The 21,529-nt window shown below is 33.6% G+C and overlaps 2 long non-coding RNA genes across 2 annotated transcripts; both read right to left on the reverse strand.

The window, feature by feature from the left end:
* Positions 1-11,367: 11,367 nt before the first annotated feature.
* On the reverse strand, positions 11,368-13,676 carry LOC148764958 (uncharacterized). The gene is made up of 2 exons (XR_016029870.1): positions 13,388-13,676; positions 11,368-11,608 (listed from the first exon to the last, which is right to left on the reverse strand). It is a non-coding gene; the product is annotated as an uncharacterized LOC148764958 (long non-coding RNA).
* A 5,343-nt stretch (positions 13,677-19,019) lies between these two features.
* On the reverse strand, positions 19,020-21,327 carry LOC148764959 (uncharacterized). The gene is made up of 2 exons (XR_016029869.1): positions 21,039-21,327; positions 19,020-19,260 (listed from the first exon to the last, which is right to left on the reverse strand). It is a non-coding gene; the product is annotated as an uncharacterized LOC148764959 (long non-coding RNA).
* Between the last annotated feature and the right edge of the window lie 202 nt (positions 21,328-21,529).

The raw sequence follows: 21,529 nt of genomic DNA on the forward strand, positions 1-21,529 counted from the left end.
TAGTCTTATGTCGATGATTTGCTTCTATTAATAGTCTTCCCTTTCATATTGTTTCGTTAAGTGTTCCGAATTACGCGTGTGCATCCTATAAATATTTGTCAAAGCAATTTATTATTCTTATTGATCTGCTACTTCTATCTATTGATAAAATGCATTAACACAAGCCCTCGTTAAAGAAATTTTGTATCTACTTGAAATTCAGGCTCCATTCTTTTGGAGGAGGAATTTAAAACCTATAATACTCCATCTGTCCTTTATTATTGGGTTTTAAGGGTACAAAGTGCTATTATTATTTTTCAAGGGTGCAAAGTGTTAAAAAGAATCCATTGCAAGGGTTCAAAGTGGGGTTAAGCTGTATAATATGTATCATAAAGCTATAGGAATTATTTGTCAAAATTCTCCATCACACAAGTGTAATTACAATGGGTTCAATTTTTACCAACTTTTTGAGATAAATCCATTTCAACATTTGTTAATAAAAAATAATAAATTATCACAATTATACCCCTAACTTAAAATAACATATGTTTTAGGATTGAAGATAAAAAAAAGATAAAAAAAAGATATGCAATATCTTTTCTTATTATATCATAACAACACCTCCTTAAATATTCCTACAATGCCCATCCCTTAATTATAGAGAACCGTTTCAAGGTAATTGGTATTTTCTCCACATTAATATTGATTTGAGTACTAGCCAAAATATTGTCGCCGGCGATTTAACGGAGCCGTCAACTGCGGCGTCCAACGACGACGTCGCGTTGCGAAAGTTGTTGCTACGGCGGGCTTGCTGCTGCGGCGTCCAACGGCGACGTCGCGTTGCGAAAGTTGTTGCTACGGCGGGCTTGCTGCTGCAACGCCGTCAGTTGCTTCATTCCTCCGTCAACAAACCCCCAATCATAAGCTGCTACAGATTGATTACCAAATGCAGTTTATAGAGAGAGAAAGTGATGAGAATGAAAGTGTGTTTGAAGAAATTGGGGGGTGAGTTTTGTTGAAGGTGGGGTTTAAATTAATGAGAAGATTTCTTCGATTTTATGATTCAATCGTTTAAACTCTCTTTCACCTTCCATTTCCAGTTCATCTTCTTCTTCTTTCATCATTTTTCTACAGTAATTGAATTAATTGCATATCTTTTTTCCTATTATATCGTAACAACACCTCCTTAAATAATTCCACGATTCTCGTTCCTTAATTATAGAGAACCGTTTCAAAGTAATTGGTATTTTTTTAACATTAATACCGATCTTAAAAAGCACGTGCCTCGCACGTGTTTAATTAATTATAATGTTAATTATATATGTGATTTAAAATAAAATTTTGTATTAAAACAAAAAAAAATGTGGATTATTTATTTTTAACAGTGTAACTTGAAAGAACATTTTATATTTATACAAGAAGTGTGGATTATTTAATTGCAATATTTAACTACAAAATTAATTTTATAATGTGTACTTAAAGCAACATGATTTCATAATTTTTTACTAGGGGAAATTGGCTAGACACCCCTTACTCTAGACTTATATTGGTAGAGATCCAATTTATTAGATGAATATATGTGTAGGTACTTGATCAATTAAATTAAATTAAATTATTAGTGTATAGACATTGATGCCCCCAATTAATATTTATATGTAAATAGTTATTTTAAAAATTGAGGGAACAAATCGCACAAATCTCTCACTCTCTCTCCATTCTACACACGGTCAAACATCTCCCCATCCCAACACACTTACACGCATCTCTCTCTCTCTCATCCCTTTTCTCTCACACACGTATTTCACTCTCTCTCTCTCTCAAGACAACTAAATTTAAAAATTAATTCTTTATTACTTTATAAAAATATTTAATTTTTTTACATAAATATTTTATAGCAGTCTTTCAATTATTAATTTTCTTAACATCATATGTGTTGGATTTTAATTGTTATTTTGTATGTTCTCAACAATATTGCATTTTTTTATTTGCATTTTCTAATTAGTTTTAATTGAACAAACAACAAAATAAAAAAATTTGAACAACATAATAAACTTGCAACATAAAATACAAAACTGCAAATTGCAACTTATAAGTGAAAATTAAATTGTAAGATTATTATCACACATCAACAATCTAAAAACAACCAATTAAAAATTGTAATGGTTTAAGTTTGCTGATCGGGTAATATATTTACAAGAAATTGAATATGCTTTATCAAACAGTAAAAATAACTTGAAACAATTAAATGATTGTGAATCATGAAACAATAATTTTTTTTGGCGCTCTATAGGACATTGTACTTGTTAGCAACATGAACAAAAATGGATCGTCGTTCTCTTTTTTCTGGGCAAATACGAGTTGACACGCTCTCACGAATATAATATTTATCACACACAAGGACTGTCCAGTTCCAAAGTATGACAGTGGGACATTCACATGAATGAAGCGGGAAAAGAAAGTAACGAAAATCGCTCATATTCTCACACCGTGAACTTTTTCTCCATTGACATTGATTCTGTGCACGTCCGTATGTCTTTAATATTGCTTTTCCTTTCTTCGATCTTGTTGAACAATGACTTGATCCTTTTTTTTGCAGTGGATGTTGAATATGAAACAAAATGTGATAATGGTTGTACGATACAAAACTACGAATGTAATAGTTGCTAACATTAACAACACTAATTTCAAACTACAAATACAAACAATGAAGGCAAAATGTACACGAAAAATGATAATGAATGAACTGCAAATTGTAAACTGTAAACTACAAAAGTTATTTAAAACGACAAAATATGTTTGCCATAAAAAATAAAAGGCTGCGGCTTCCACTTGTGCAAGACCAAATAAATATTTTCAATGTATAAATACTATAATACCCTTATTTATTAAAAAAATAAAAAATTTCAAATATGCAAGACCAAAAATTCAAAAACACAAAAAACCCTATCACAAGAACACAAAACCACAAGACCAACTCTCATCTTCTCCATCTTCCAAAACCCACAAGACCTTTCTCTTTCATCCTCCATTAACCCACAAAACCTAGAAATTAAAAATCATCAAAACTCAACAAATCTTACAAAGATGGCAAGTATGGAGTCAGAAAGACATCAAAATAGAAGATTCTACGATGGAAGAACCCAAGAATGTATGCATTTATGGGCTTTTTTAGCTAGAATATCGATTTTCCAAAAAAAATCCCGCGCAAACGAATTCGACATGTACAGGTCGAATTTAACAGGTAAAAATCGACATTTAGATGTCGATTTTGAGGCATAAAATTCGACATTTAGATGTCGATTTTGAGGTATAAAATTCGACATTTGAATTTGTGCTATAAATTCGACATGTCAATGTCGATTTTTACCAATGAAATTCGACGCTTAAGTGTTGATTTGTAGCATAGTTTTTCGACACCTTGGTGTCGATTTTTGTTTTTTTCTCATTATTTGTATTTGGTCTTACATGAGAAAAAAAAAGCCAATTTAATTTATGGGCATACTTGTCATTCCATCTTAATAAAATAGAATCTTTTGGAATCTTTCTTTAATTTGGTCTTGCACAAGTGGAATGAGTATTGCATATAGCCGCAGCCAAAATAAAAATTACAAATTTCAATTTGAAATAGAAAAAATAAATTATAACAATATTACAGGATGTACAACAAAAATCTAAAAAGTATTATATTTTCATAATAAATTATATTTGGTGCAAACAATAAATTAAACTTCAAAGAAAAAATAAATGTAAATCATTAAACAATTATTTTTTGACCACTCGCACTATCGAGGAACTTTTTCATGTCAGCGACATAAACCGAAAATTGTCTTCTTTCTTTTTTACCCAGGCGTGTGTGAGTTGAAACACTCTCACGATAGGATATAACGTACAATCTTAAACCTACAAAAAATAAATTGCAAACTTTAACCACGACTTACTAATTGCAAACTTAAGGAAAGTAGCAAAAAAGAATTGTGATTGCAAACAACAAATAACATACGCAAGTTCAAACAAGATTTGCATAATATTCTGAAAAATGCAAATAGAAAACTGATTGCAAACATGTGTAAAACGAGAAAAACTAATCTAAAGTCCAATTTACGAGGATTAGAGTACAATGTAAACCTAATTGCTAGCAACATAATTCGCAACTTAAGAACGTCAACATACAACAAGCATTACATTACATAATAGTTACAAAGTGAAAACTAAAATTGCAAATAAATGTCTCTTGCAACAAACATGTTTCAAAGTGTAAAAAAAGTGGCTTAATCAAAACTGCTTAAGTAAAATTTAAAAGAAATTAATAGCAATTATTAATTGGAGATGAAAACAATAGTTCATCTTACAAATGTACACATGAACTGCAAACAACTAATACGAACTCCAATTAAGACCAAACATGAACTGCAAACAGTCAATAACAACTTCAATTATAATAGAGAATCGCAAAGTGCAAACTGCAATTAAAAAAAATATATAACCAGACTACTAACTTCAACAAACCCCGCAATTTATAACTGATTTCTCGGGGATTCGAATTCATCATCCTCGTTCGCTGTCTCAAGAAGAAAAAAAACAGGTTTTTGAATGAGTATTGAAAAAATCGAACAATCATATGTATATGTAGTTAATAGGAGTATTGCTTACCGAGAGTAAATTGTGTTGGACCATTGTAGAAATCACAAACAACAGATGAAGAAACAACAGATGATGTCTTCAAACAACAAACGATCTCCAAATAGCAAACGAGAAAAGAAAAAAATGATTTCACAACGTAGACAACAAACGAAATTTTTTGGATTGCACGGTAGACTCAATGCGATTTTTGGTTAGGTTTTGTATTGATGAAATCGATGATTTGGAGCGGTGAAATTTAATAAAATCGATTCTTGGGAGTGGTGGAATTTGAGATTGAGAATACGTGAAATTTTGGAATGGGTTGATTAACTACAAGGAGAAAAATATGGGATATTTATTTTGGAGATTTTTGTTTCCATATATTGTTAGGGATATTTTTGACATATTAAAAATAATAAATATACTAAAAATTGAATTTTATTAATTGCATTTATAGACATAAAATCTCTTATAAGAGGACCTATAGCAAATTGCCCCTTTTTACTATGTTGTTTTTCAAAAGCACAACTGTCAAACCAACATAGTTACATAATTTATTGCTCCTTTCTTTTCCAACATGTCTTTTTACATTCATGTTCTCTTAGATATCCAATTTCATTTCAAACCAATTTAATCATAACAAAAAAAAATAAAAAAATATATCATTAAACTTATTCCATATTTTAATTTTGTTCAAATTAAATTCTAAAAAAAATCGTTATGACAAATATTTAATATTAAATAGCAAATACAAACATAAAAATGGAGGTTGGTTATTCAAACATACATATAAGGATGGTGGTAATTTGAGGCATTTAACAGTTTCTTGATTTTGTTGCATTACTATGGTGCTAATAAGTTGACCGAGAAAGCAATATCATGTCTAGTGTTACTTGCAAGATACATAAGTCCCCCAATGGCACTACGATAAGGCACTTCTGGACTAAGTAATTCTTCATTCTCTTCTCTATGACAGAATGGATCTTTCTTTATATCCAACGATCGAACAACCTTAGAATTACTCAAAGGATGAGATTTATCCATGTAAAATCGTTTTAGAATCTTTTTCTGTATATGCGGAATGATGGATGAAGATTCCATTGAACAAATGCTCGATCTATTTCGGAATGATGGATGAAGATTCCATGTAAAATCGTTTTAGGCACTTTGTTTGTTGAAGTAACCAATTGCTATTTAATAGGAATACTGCTGGTAGTGGAATCTTGGTCATGGACACACCTATTGGCAAAACGACGGCGTACGGGGGTATCCTTCCCGTCGGATTTAGTTCTATAAATTTAACTAGTAATTGTACCCGTGCGATGCACGGGACAACAAATTGCATTGTTTTGATGTTGTAAGAATATAAACAAACGTTTAATGTATCGTATGATCAACATTCTATTATAATAATTCATCAGTGGAACATTAATAAGTATACTACACACAAAAAAAAGCAAATAAATTTACTGTTGAATAATTTTCCAAATGAATTGAATCAGCTAATACCAGTAGATTGAAAATTTAAACCAGGAAAAAAAATCATCAACTATCTCTTTCATGTTGAGCTTAAAAGTAATTAGATTTAATAACTTAGTTAACATAATCAAAACTAAACTGTCGACAACATACTATCGTAAAAGACCATCTATACATCTTGCATCGGAACTAAGTCCTTCTCCACTGCCTCGTTTTAGTCCTGTTTTGCGACTGGAATTAACAATTGGAAAATCAAGAAACAAAAATAAATATAAACAATAAATTAAATATCGTATACAACCAATAAGTCTTGAAGGTCGACTTCCAATAGCTTGTGGCTTCGCCGATTTTTGGTAAATTCTCTCAAATCATCATTTTCAATAACATGTCCAATAACATATAAAATGAAATAATTGTTATACATAAAATTTGAAATCTTTGGTATAAATTAATGAACCACATAATTTAACAAAATGAAATTACTTATAAGCCATTATGGAAAAAGATGTAAACTAATTACCACACAGTGAATAGGATGAAGAAGAAAATAAGAAAAAAAATCTAAAGTCGGGTTACCAAAATAAGAAACCTTAGGTAGGTAAGAAATAAAATTAAAATATTGAAGACATTGTGTAAAATGATGTCACAAAATTCGCTAGGGATGAAAATCAGATTTATTTACCCTTTTCTGTAAAAATCGAAAATCATATTATCATAAATAATATTAGGAGATAAAAATTTGATGAAAATCGATAATAATATTTCAAATAATATTTAGGAGATAAAAATTTGATAAAAAATAAAAAAATAATATCTAGGAGATAAAAATCTGATGAAAATCGATAATAATATTTAAAATAATAATTATGAGATAAAATTTGATAAAAAAAATATATTTAGGAGATAAAAATCGAAAATAAAATTTAAAATAATAGTTAGGAGATAAAAATGTGATAAAATCGAAAATAATATTTAAAATAATGTTAATGAGATTAAAGTTGATAAAATACGAAAACAATAATTAGAATAATATTTAGGAGATAAAATAAGATTAAAATAAAAAATATTATTTAAAATAATATTTAGGATAGTAAAATTTGATAAAAATCAAAATAATATTTAGGAGACAAAAAATCTGATAAAAATCGAAAATAATATTTAGGAGATAAAAAACTAATAAAAACATGATAAAACTCGAAACAAATATTTAAGATATTATTTAGGAGATATAAATATGATAAAATTTGAAGATAATTTTTAGGAGATAAAAATCTGCTAAAGGTTGAAAATTATATTTAAAATTATATTTATGAGATAGAAATTTGATAAAATAAAAAATTATTATTTATAATAATATTTAGGAGATAAAAATTTGATAAACATAAAAAATAATAATTAGGAGACAAAAATCTGATAAAAATAAAAAGTAATATTTAAAATAATATTTAGGGGATACAAATATGATACAATTCAAAAATAATATTTAAAATAATATTAAGGAGATAAAAATTTGATAAAATTTTAAAAAACAAAGTTACAAATATGACATTAGAGTTTCTTAGGGTTGCCCTAGCAGCGTTTCTTTCTTTTATATATAAGATAAGATAAGCTATCCAGGAGATAAAAATTTGATGAAAATCGATAACAATATTTAAAATAATAATTAGGAGATAAAAATCTGATAAAATTCGAAAATAAAATTTAAAATAATAGTTAGGAGATAAAAATGTGATAAAATCGAAAATAATATTTAAAATAATGTTAATGAGATTAAAGTTGATAAAATACGAAAACAATAATTAGAATAATATTTAGGAGATAAAATATGATTAAAATCGAAAATATTATTTAAAATAATAGTTAGGATAGTAAAATTTGATAAAAATCAAAATAATATTTAGGAGACAAAAAATCTGATAAAAATCGAAAATAATATTTAGGAGATAAAAAACTAATAAAAACACGATAAAACTCGAAACAAATATTTAAGATATTATTTAGGAGATATAAATATGATAAAATTCGAAGATAATATTTAGGAGATAAAAATCTGCTAAAAGTTGAAAATTATATTTAAAATTATATTTATGAGATAGAAATTTGATAAAATTAAAAATTATTATTTATAATAATATTTAGGAGATAAAAAATTGATAAACATAAAAAATAATAATTAGGAGACAAAAATCTGACAATTTGAAAATAATATTTAAAATAATATTAAGGAGATAAAAATTTGATAAAAATGTAAAAAACAAAGCTACAAATATGGCATTAGGGTTTCTTAGGGTTGCCCTAGCGTTTCTTTCTTTTATATATAAGATTAAATGATAAAATTGAAGATAATAAATTATTAGAACAATATTAAAAAAACCTAAATTAGAAGAAATTACAAAAAAAAAAAAAAAAAAAACAAAAACAAAAAAAAAAAGAACATACATTAATCATCTAAAACCTCCTCATCTTCATCCTCTTCGTCCAATTCATTTGTCAATTTATCGAGTTGTCTGCGCATCATAGTGACCCGGTTCTTCTGTTCCGGATTCTCCACCTCAAATTTCTCTGAGTTGTTTGTGCATCTTATTGATCGGCTTCTTCATCTCAAGATATTTCTCAATTTTTGAACCTCCACCGTGCAATTTCGAAACTTGAATGCCGTCGCCGGTGGATCCACGAGAAGCCATATGAGAAGCCATATGAGAAGCCCTAGTCATTCTTCTTCGTTCTGTTAAATATGATTAAATATGTTAAATAAATATAGAAAGGGTTAGTAAGCAGGGTTTGTCTAGTGTCCGAGAGCGTTGTACTTCTCGGACCATAATCTTCCAATAAAATTGTGCCACGTCAGATTAGTACGAACCCAAGAAAAATTTGTACGATAGTAAAATTACACAAAAACCCTTAAAGCTAAAATTCAATTATAAATTAACATTAATATCTAAGTTTAATTACATAGCAATAATTATATATGATAAAATGGTAACCTAATTATTGATTAACTTTATGTTTCGTTCAGTCCCCTCTCTCATCGTTCTTCCGGCTGACGATTGAGCATCGTCTTCTTTGGGTAATTGTGAGTTTATGCGATGAATTATATCTCATAAATTTACTTTTTTCTCGGATCTTCCTTTTGATTTCTGCGAAGATCTCATTTAATTCTGTTTTTTTGTAGTATCAACTACTAATGTTCGTATGCGTGAACATTTTTGCTTTGATTTTGTCTAAGATCTAATTTTTGAACTTGTAGCTTTTCAGAAATTCATTGGTTGGTGAATTGATCAAAGTCGGGTTGAACTTTTTCCTTTTTCCCCTGTTTGTTTTGATTGCATTGCTTTGAACTGTTCTTGTTCTATTTTTTAATGTGATCTCCTGCATATGTACTTCAGCAACGATGAAATTTTTGCGGTTGCAATTAAGATAGTGTGTGTGCGTGTGTGTGTGTGCGTGTATGCGCGCGCGTGCGTTTGTGTGTTGTGTGGTGTTTTGTGATGACTGATGAGCAACATTATAATTGATAAAAGTCCTGAACGGAATAGCCTATTAGTTGGACATAACAAGGGTGTGCTTTTCTTGTTCAATTAGCTTTGTTTCTTTGAATTGAAATATTTTATTTTCATAGTCTGTAATAGACATGGCCACGGGTCGGGTCTGACCCGGACCCGGCCCGTTGACTGCCCCGCCCCGCCCCGGCCCCGACCCGTTGACCATGGACCCGGACCCGGACCCGGCCAAGTACGGGTCGGTTTCGGGTCCCGACTTCTTGGACCCGAGACCCGCCGGGTCTACCCGGCGGGTGGACCCGAAGACCCGGACCCGAGGGCCCGGCCCGAGGACCCGTCGGGTCAACCCGGATTTTTGATGAAATAATCACCAAAAATGCAGCCACTGGGTTTCGAACCCGGGTTAGCCCGAGTGGTTTAGTGAGCACTAACCACTCGGGCAAAGTAACTTATTCAAATATTAATCTTAACTATAAATATATAATTACAAATAATACTATAAAATAATTATAACAATTGAATAACTAATGTTAATAAATTATTAATTGTCAGGTTCGTTATCTTTAATATTAAAAATCTCACCTAATAACAAATACATATATATTTAAAAATATCCCCTAATAACAAATGCATATATAAATAATTACGATTTAATTTAAAAGAAAGATTGAATTTTGGACAAGAACTTATTAGTATTATTGAGTATCTTATCAAAACTAAATAATAATACTCAATAATATTAATAATATATGCATTATAAATAATTACGATATATATTCAAACTTTTTAGTATTATTAATATAAACATCAATTATTAACAAGAACTTATTAATATTATTGAGTATCTTATCATAAGATGATTAATTAAAAATATAAATCTCGACTAGTAACAAATTTAAATCGATTAACCTCAATTGTTGACAAGAACTTATTAATATTTATAAATTATTAATATCAAAAATCTCCACTAGTAACAAATGAATATATATTTAATTTTGAAAAATATAAAAAAAAATACGATTGAATTTAAAAGAAAGATTGAATTTTGATATTTTTTGACTTTTGAAATTTTGAAAAATTTCTCACTTATTACTTTCACTTATAAATACCCATAATTCAATCTTCACAACTTTAATTTTATTTAGTTTATGTCTCAAAGTCTTAAGTGTTTCATTTTTTTCTAAAATTGTTTAGTGTTTTAAATTTAATTATTTTTTATTTATTTTGAATTTAAAGTTAATCTCATGTTTTTTCAAGTTTCAATATAATTATTTTTCCTTTCTTAATAAAAAAAAAAAAAAAAAAAAAAAAAATTGAAAACCGGGTGGACCCGGACCCGACCCAGACCCGGACCGGACCCGGATGGACCCGGGTGGACCCGCCCCGGACCCGGACCCGCCTCCCCGCGGGTCGGTTTCGGGTCCCCGAAAAGTCGGACCCGGACCCGGACCCGCCCCGCCCCGTGGCCATGTCCAGTCTGTATGTAGCACCCCCTCTAATATAGGCGATAAATCGAACCGGTTTATCGGAATTAAGTTATTTAGCGGAAGCAATTTATAGGATCTCAAAGAAAATCAACACTTTTGATTTTAAAACCATACTTAAAATTCTATTAATTTTCGCAACATTGTTTTGAAAAGCTTTAGTCGATTATATATATATATATATTTTTATATTTTGAAGGAGATTAATCGAGTGCTACACTATCATAAAACATAGGTTCGACATTAAAATCAGAGTTTAGAAATATTTTGGCGATAAAAGATTCAAGCACGAAACATACGAAATATTCATAAACATAAACGGATCAATATATATTATAGAGTTCAAAATAAGATCCGTTACCGATTAAAGTCCCGTACTTTAAAGACGAGTACGATAGTAAACGAAAAAGAAGTTACTTTATATTACATCACCAAAATAGTACTTAGCCACACTTATAGAACCCTCGTTCGAACTTCCAAAAACTCCGGGCAAGACTTCGATCCACTACTCGGTCCATTCCGGGGGAGGGTTACCACTAGCACTACCTGCAATTAGAAAATATCTATATGAGCTATTAAGCTCAGTAAGAAACTCGAGGAATTACCGAGGGTTGAAAATAGGTTATACATATATATAGTATATATAACATTCCGATCACCTTCACCGAGTCATACAACATCAAACAAGAATCGAGTCAAAAGGTACGAAAGCATATAAGTCACAAACATGCTCATGAATGCAATCCGTGTAAAAATCATTTTTTTTTTTCATTTATCGGATCCGTGAAAGATTAATTTCTATATTCGGATAATAAACCGTTTCGAGCCCGTCTATGGATCCAATATCACTCATATCACTCGTATCACTCCTCTCAACCCTAGTTGGATACCGGCCCACCGTATCCGATTCGTTTATTACCCAAACATTCCATTAATCTTTCAATTTTATCAAAAGCAAATGCATGTCGTGGAATGACTACAAATTATGTGCAAGTCATTAAAACATCACAAATATCAATCAAGTGAATAACCACCCCAATCAAATACAATTATCAACCACTTAATTGCACATTTAACCAACACATATATCATTACCACATACACACATTCTGCCCACATACACACACGTACACACACAATCACATACATGCATATGCCATGCAACCATAAACATGCATAATAAATAGCACAATCATGTCTTTAAAGTAAAGACACTTTTATTCCCTCATTTAATTAGTTTCTCACCACTTTCACTCATTAATTTCATCTTAATAAATTCCAGCAGCCTCATAAATATGTTTCTGCCACAAATCCATGTTCATAATCTCATGCTTTACAATTTAAATCACACAATTCCAAGGCATAGCACTTAAAGCACAAGAACTTCATAATTAGCACCTAAACCTTTAAAATTCGAAATAATAGTAAAAGATCTTTAAAAATTTTCAAATTAAATTCTAGAACTCCTAACTAATCCAAATTTCAGATTCTGAAATTTATTCAAGTTTTCACAAAGTTTCGAATTTTGTAGAAATTAAAAACTAAAAGAAATATAAAACCCTTTGTAATTTAAAAAAAATCCAAAACTCCAATATGACTTTAATATTTTGAAAACCCTTGTAAAGAAAACTTTTTCTTATTTAATACTTGCTGGAAAACAGATTCAAAATCAAGAAATGAGAGATTTTTCGGAAATTGCAGTTTTGACCCCAAAGTTTCAAAATTTACACATGCAACCACACTAGAAGTTCAAAATCCACTTTTTCATGAAAGACCCTTAACAAATCTGAAATTCTATTTTATTAGATGCAGAAATCGAAGTTGAAAAGTCACTTTATGCAGAAATTCCGAAAATTACAAAATTTACCCCAAAATCTCTAGATCTTCACATGCAATACCACTAAGAGTTCAAAAACCACTTTTTCTTGCAAAACTTCTTTAAATCCGAAATTATTGTTCAATAAATGCTAGAAAACAGTTTTGAAAACACATTTAGGCCGGACTTCTAAAAATTTACAGATTTGGCCCAAAACTTATTAAGATCTAGACATGCAACCCCATAAAAGTTCAAAATTCATTTTCTTGAAACCCCCTTTTTGAAATCTGAAATTGTTGATGTTTTTGGCCAATAAAACTTGTATCTACCCACTACCAACATAGATGATGCATGCAAGAACAAGAAATTAACACTAAACACCTCTTTTCCATTTTTCCCCAAAAAGCCCTAAATTTCGAAATACTTAAAAGTCTTTTAGGTAATCTTGAAAACTCTTTTAAAATAATATGATATCTTCTAATTGCAGCAAGAAACTCGAAATTTCTTACCTAAATCACCAAAAGGAAAATGAAGAACAAGCAAAATAGAGAGACTTCAAGGGTTGATGCCAAACTCGAGCCAAGCCACTTTTATGGTGAAAGATATAGTGTGTGCTTCCAAAATGGATGTGTTGTTATCTCCGGTGAATGGACAAGTAGTTCTTATGGTGTTCTTTGCATATTCTAGAGCCATGGTTAAATAGGGGATTTTCATGGTGGTTTTTGATTTTTCTTGTAAAATGAGTGGTGATGTGGAAGAAGATGAACAACAATGGTGGTGGTAATGTCTCGGTGGAATGAGGGAGAAGAAGCCAAGTAGGGAGGTTAGGTGTTGTAAGGAAAAGGTAGAAGAGTGTCTCTTGAAATCTCTTGAGTGTGGATTAAGAGAAATGATTAGAAAATGCCAAGTGTTAAGTCATGCAAAATATTACTAATTTTATTTACTTATTTTAAACACACAATTCACTCACACACACACTCATCCGAACAATATATATATACATATCTATATATATATTTATAAAGCACACACACATAAACATATAATTATATATATATTTATGCATGCATGTACATATATGCATATATGCATAGTTCGTATATATGTAGGTAGGATGTATATATAATTATGCATGTACACATAGTGGGCAAAATATGCAAATTAATTTAAATACGTAAATCATATATTTCACATATATTTCACGTAATCACAAAATCACATATTTATTGAACACATAATCAAGCCATTAATTAAATATAGCACGTCAAGGAAGTAAAAATTTTCGAGGAATAATTTAAGTTCGTAGTTTGGGGTTTTGAAAGTACGGGGTATTACAATCTCCCCCCCTTAAAGAAATTTTGTCCCCAAAATTGTTACCTGTCCCGAACAATTCCGGGTAACGTTTACGCATTTCCTCTTCCCTTTCCCACGTGGCTTCTTCGGGGGTATGATTTTGCCAAAGGATTTTAACAAATTGGATTTCTCTGTTTCGAAGAGCCTTGGATTTGGAATCAAGTATTTGGGAAGGTTTTTCTTCGTAAGCTAAGTTGGGAGATAATTCGATCGGTTCGGTTTTCAAGATGTGGTCCGGACTTCGGATATATTTGCGGAGCATCGAAACGTGGAATACGTTGTGAATATTGGACAAGTTGGGTGGTAAAGCAAGTCGATAGGCGCGGGTACCAATTTTATCGAGAATTTCGAAAGGGCCGATAAATCGTGGTGCTAACTTTCCCTTTTTCCCAAATCGCATAATCCCTTTGAAAGGTGCCACTTTAAGAAACACGGAGTCTCCGACTTCAAATTCTAAGTCTCTCCTACGAGAATTGGCATAGCTCTGTTGTCGATCTTGGGCGACACGCATCTTTTCCCGAATATTTTGGATTATCTCGACGGTCTGTTGCACCAAATCAGGGCCGAGGTATTTTCTTTCGCCAATTTCGTCCCAATGAAGTGGTGATCGGCACTTACGACCATATAGAGCTTCATATGGTGCCATTCCAATTGATGAGTGGAAGCTATTGTTGTACGCGAATTCGATTAATGGGAGACGGGATTCCCAATTTCCTCCAAAGTCGAGAATGCAAGCGCGTAGCAGATCTTCTAGGGTTTTGATGGTTCGTTCGGATTGACCATCGGTTTGTGGGTGATAGGCCGTGCTGAAATTTAAGCGTGTGCCGAGGGTTTCGTGTAAGCTTTTCCAGAATTTGGACGTAAATCGAGGGTCTCGATCGGAAATAATAGTGACGGGAACGCCATGAAGTCGAACGATCTCTCGAACGTAAAGCTCGGCTAGCTTGTCTAAGCTAAAAGTCATCCGGATTGGGAGAAAATGAGCCGATTTGGTCAGTCGGTCAACAATCACCCAAATGGCATCGGATCCCCTTTGGGTCTTTGGAAACCCTTGCACAAAATCCATCGTAACGGCTTCCCATTTCCATTCTGGAATTAAGTTTGATTGAAGTAAGCCGCCGGGCCTCTGATGTTCCGCCTTGACATGTTGGCATATTAAGCATTCCGCGACGAATCGAGCCACGTCTTTCTTCATTCCGGGCCACCAGTATAACTTTTTGAGGTCGTGATACATCTTGGTTTCACCGGGATGGCAAGTGTACGTAGTTTGATGTGCTTCGGTTAGGATTAGTCGGCGAACGTTCGTATCGTCAGGAATGTAGATTCGATTTTGGAATCGAACAAGTCCTTCTTCGGAGATTCGAAAGTTTGGATGGGACTCCAGGTTGCCACGAATTTTGAGAATTTGCGGGTCGTGTTGTTGAGCTGTTTTTATCGATTCCCTTAAAGTGGGCTGAACAGTGAGGGCGTTTATTGACTTGCGGCTGAGGGCGTCGGCAACAACGTTAGCTTTACCGGGGTGGTAGAGTATCTCACAATCGTAATCCTTGACTAGTTCGAGCCATCTCCTTTGCCTCATGTTCAAATCCTTTTGAGTGAAAAAATATTTCAGGCTCTTGTGATCGGTGTAGATGGTACATTTTTCACCATAGAGGTAGTGTCGCCAGATTTTGAGTGCGAATACGACGGCGGCTAATTCGAGATCGTGCGTTGGATAATTCCGTTCGTACTCCTTGAGTTGGCGTGAGGCGTAAGCTATGACTTTCCCATTTTGCATAAGTACAGCTCCCAACCCGAGTTTAGATGCATCACTGTAAACTATGAATTCTCCCGTTTTCTCCGGCAACGTGAGGATTGGTGCTGATGTGAGTCGATTCTTCAATTCGGTGAAGCTGGCCTCGCATTCTGGGGTCCATTGGTACTTAACGTCCTTTCGGGTCAGTCGGGTGAGCGGAGAGGCAAGCTTTGAGAAATCCTTCACAAACTTGCGGTAGTAGCCAGCTAGGCCGAGGAAGCTTCTGATTTCTTTTGCATTCTTTGGAGTCGACCAATTTGACACCGCCTCTATCTTGCTAGGATCGACAGAGATTCCCTTTGCCGATACAATGTGACCAAGGAAAGCCACACTTGATAACCAAAATTCACATTTGCTAAATTTGGCGTAAAGCTGATGAGATCGGAGAATCTGAAGTACGGTGCGGAGGTGTGACGTATGCTCTTCTTGGTTCTTAGAGTAGATCAAGATATCGTCGATGAAGACAATTACGAATTGGTCCAAGTATTGGTGAAAGACTCGGTTCATGAGGTCCATGAAAGCTGCGGGGGCATTGGTTAGACCAAAGGGCATGACTACGAATTCATAATGACCATATCGGGTTCGGAAAGCGGTTTTGGGAATATCTGAGTCTTTGATTTTGAGTTGGTGGTATCCGGATCGGAGATCGATTTTGGAAAAGACGGAGGAGCCTTGGAGTTGGTCAAACAAATCGTCAATACGAGGAAGGGGGTATTTATTCTTGATTGTGATTTTATTAAGTTCACGATAATCAATGCATAAGCGAAGGGACCCATCTTTCTTTTTGACGAAGAGAACCGGTGCGCCCCACGGAGAATGGCTGGGTCGGACGTAGCCTTTATCGAGCAATTCCTGAATCTGATCTTTCAGCTCCTTTAATTCTGTCGGAGCCATCCGATACGGTGCTTTGGAAATGGGAGCAGCTCCGGGAATCAAGTTGATCTCAAACTCGATTTCTCGATCGGGTGGAAGTCCAGGGATGTCGTCGGGAAATACGTCGGGGAATTCTTGCACTGCCGGTATATCGGATATTTGAGGTTTGTCGTTGGGTTCGGATTTCAAAATATCCACTAAGTAGCCGAAATGACCCTTATGAATAAGTTTGACAGCTTTGACGGCGGAGATGATTGGAATTGATGTTTTGGGTTGACTTTGGAATTTTAAGATTTCGCCGTTTGGGAGAGGAAAGATGACGGTTTTAGGAGCGCAATCAATTTTGGCTTTGAATTTGGTTAACCAATCCATGCCTAGGATAATATTGAAGTTCTTGATCGGTAGAACAATTAAATCAAAATTCAAGGGTTGGGCGTGAATTCGGATCGGACAATTGAGTATTATTTGCTTCGAACACATTTCATCACCAGAGGGAATGAGAATGCGATATTCGTAGATTGTTCGACTAGGGGTGAGATTCAGATACGTAATTATTTTATCCGATATAAAGGAGTGAGTGGAACCGGAATCAATTAGAGCATATGTGGGTTTATCGAGGACAAATATGGTACCTGCGATCATCGAGGGGTCTTGTTCGATCTGATCTTCGGTCATAGCAAACACACGTCCGGGAACTTGTTTTGGAGCAGTTGGGCAGTCTCGTGCGATATGTCCGGGCTGTCGGCATCGGAAACAGGTTCTCGTCCCTGGTATGCATTCTCCGAAATGTCCTTTTCCACATTTTGGGCACGCATTTCTAGGTGGCGGCGGTGGAGGTGGTGGTCCGGCTGGTCGTCGCACGGGCTGGATTTCCTTTCCTCGGAATTGGCGGTTGCCAAGGTTGATCTTCTTCCATGGGCGTTGAGTAATTCCTTGGGGTCGACGGCTTTGCTGAATTTCCTTCTCGTCTTGGGCAGCCATAAGGGCCTTATCCACCAATTGTCGGAATGTCGAGGCGTCGGACATACGAATGTCTCTACGTATTTCGGGTTGGAGGCCGCGAATGAAATGGTTCTTCTTTTCTTCGTTGTCTCGAGCAATGAATGGGGCGTAGAGGCAGCCCCGTTCGAAACGTCGGATGTATTCGATCATTGATAAGTCGCCTTGACGGAGTTCGAGGAATTCTCTGAGTTTGTGAGCTCGCACGTCTTTCGAGAAGTATTTTTCGAAAAATTGGATCTTGAAATTGTCCCACGACAGGTTTTCAAGGTTCACCCCTTCTTTAATTCCTTCCCACCAATGACGAGCCTCGTTCCGAAGTAGGAATATGGCACAATGAACTCGGTCCTGGTCGGTCATCTTCATATAGTCGTAAATCACTTCGAGCGACTTGATCCATTCTTCGGCTACGGTTGGGTCGATGCCGCCATGGAACTCGGAGGGGTTCATTCTAAGGAATCGTTCATATATAGCTTGAGGCGCGTGATTTTGAGGTGGTGGTTGGTTGCGTTCGAGAAGTCGTTCGATTTGTTGGTGGTGGGTTTGGGCTTGTTCTCGAATGAGATTTGAAAGATCACGAACGGTTTGGCCGAGGTCTTGTGGTTCATTGTCGGGTACGCCTTGGTTACCGCGGGTTAGACGTCTTGCCATTATTTCTAAATATTATTGCGCAAATAATAAGTAAAACATATAAAACACAAAGTAATGAAATTCACATAATATTACCGGATGGATCGAGCTTCCGTGTTTCGAATAGTCTTTTAAGCCCGTGAAGTTCGTACGAGTTTCTATAAGCCGGGCTCTGATACCACCTTGTAGCACCCCCTCTAATATAGGCGATAAATCGAACCGGTTTATCGGAATTAAGTTATTTAGCGGAAGCAATTTATAGGATCTCAAAGAAAATCAACACTTTTGATTTTAAAACCATACTTAAAATTCTATTAATTTTCGCAACATTGTTTTGAAAAGCTTTAGTCGATTATATATATATATATATTTTTATATTTTGAAGGAGATTAATCGAGTGCTACACTATCATAAAACATAGGTTCGACATTAAAATCAGAGTTTAGAAATATTTTGGCGATAAAAGATTCAAGCACGAAACATACGAAATATTCATAAACATAAACGGATCAATATATATTATAGAGTTCAAAATAAGATCCGTTACCGATTAAAGTCCCGTACTTTAAAGACGAGTACGATAGTAAACGAAAAAGAAGTTACTTTATATTACATCACCAAAATAGTACTTAGCCACACTTATAGAACCCTCGTTCGAACTTCCAAAAACTCCGGGCAAGACTTCGATCCACTACTCGGTCCATTCCGGGGGAGGGTTACCACTAGCACTACCTGCAATTAGAAAATATCTATATGAGCTATTAAGCTCAGTAAGAAACTCGAGGAATTACCGAGGGTTGAAAATAGGTTATACATATATATAGTATATATAACATTCCGATCACCTTCACCGAGTCATACAACATCAAACAAGAATCGAGTCAAAAGGTACGAAAGCATATAAGTCACAAACATGCTCATGAATGCAATCCGTGTAAAAATCATTTTTTTTTTCATTTATCGGATCCGTGAAAGATTAATTTCTATATTCGGATAATAAACCGTTTCGAGCCCGTCTATGGATCCAATATCACTCATATCACTCGTATCACTCCTCTCAACCCTAGTTGGATACCGGCCCACCGTATCCGATTCGTTTATTACCCAAACATTCCATTAATCTTTCAATTTTATCAAAAGCAAATGCATGTCGTGGAATGACTACAAATTATGTGCAAGTCATTAAAACATCACAAATATCAATCAAGTGAATAACCACCCCAATCAAATACAATTATCAACCACTTAATTGCACATTTAACCAACACATATATCATTACCACATACACACATTCTGCCCACATACACACACGTACACACACAATCACATACATGCATATGCCATGCAACCATAAACATGCATAATAAATAGCACAATCATGTCTTTAAAGTAAAGACACTTTTATTCCCTCATTTAATTAGTTTCTCACCACTTTCACTCATTAATTTCATCTTAATAAATTCCAGCAGCCTCATAAATATGTTTCTGCCACAAATCCATGTTCATAATCTCATGCTTTACAATTTAAATCACACAATTCCAAGGCATAGCACTTAAAGCACAAGAACTTCATAATTAGCACCTAAACCTTTAAAATTCGAAATAATAGTAAAAGATCTTTAAAAATTTTCAAATTAAATTCTAGAACTCCTAACTAATCCAAATTTCAGATTCTGAAATTTATTCAAGTTTTCACAAAGTTTCGAATTTTGTAGAAATTAAAAACTAAAAGAAATATAAAACCCTTTGTAATTTAAAAAAAATCCAAAACTCCAATATGACTTTAATATTTTGAAAACCCTTGTAAAGAAAACTTTTTCTTATTTAATACTTGCTGGAAAACAGATTCAAAATCAAGAAATGAGAGATTTTTCGGAAATTGCAGTTTTGACCCCAAAGTTTCAAAATTTACACATGCAACCACACTAGAAGTTCAAAATCCACTTTTTCATGAAAGACCCTTAACAAATCTGAAATTCTATTTTATTAGATGCAGAAATCGAAGTTGAAAAGTCACTTTATGCAGAAATTCCGAAAATTACAAAATTTACCCCAAAATCTCTAGATCTTCACATGCAATACCACTAAGAGTTCAAAAACCACTTTTTCTTGCAAAACTTCTTTAAATCCGAAATTATTGTTCAATAAATGCTAGAAAACAGTTTTGAAAACACATTTAGGCCGGACTTCTAAAAATTTACAGATTTGGCCCAAAACTTATTAAGATCTAGACATGCAACCCCATAAAAGTTCAAAATTCATTTTCTTGAAACCCCCTTTTTGAAATCTGAAATTGTTGATGTTTTTGGCCAATAAAACTTGTATCTACCCACTACCAACATAGATGATGCATGCAAGAACAAGAAATTAACACTAAACACCTCTTTTCCATTTTTCCCCAAAAAGCCCTAAATTTCGAAATACTTAAAAGTCTTTTAGGTAATCTTGAAAACTCTTTTAAAATAATATGATATCTTCTAATTGCAGCAAGAAACTCGAAATTTCTTACCTAAATCACCAAAAGGAAAATGAAGAACAAGCAAAATAGAGAGACTTCAAGGGTTGATGCCAAACTCGAGCCAAGCCACTTTTATGGTGAAAGATATAGTGTGTGCTTCCAAAATGGATGTGTTGTTATCTCCGGTGAATGGACAAGTAGTTCTTATGGTGTTCTTTGCATATTCTAGAGCCATGGTTAAATAGGGGATTTTCATGGTGGTTTTTGATTTTTCTTGTAAAATGAGTGGTGATGTGGAAGAAGATGAACAACAATGGTGGTGGTAATGTCTCGGTGGAATGAGGGAGAAGAAGCCAAGTAGGGAGGTTAGGTGTTGTAAGGAAAAGGTAGAAGAGTGTCTCTTGAAATCTCTTGAGTGTGGATTAAGAGAAATGATTAGAAAATGCCAAGTGTTAAGTCATGCAAAATATTACTAATTTTATTTACTTATTTTAAACACACAATTCACTCACACACACACTCATCCGAACAATATATATATA

Source organism: Erythranthe guttata, chromosome 14, assembly GCF_056151865.1.
Source record: "Erythranthe guttata isolate IM_541 chromosome 14, IM_541, whole genome shotgun sequence".
Taxonomy (NCBI): Eukaryota; Viridiplantae; Streptophyta; class Magnoliopsida; order Lamiales; family Phrymaceae; genus Erythranthe; species Erythranthe guttata.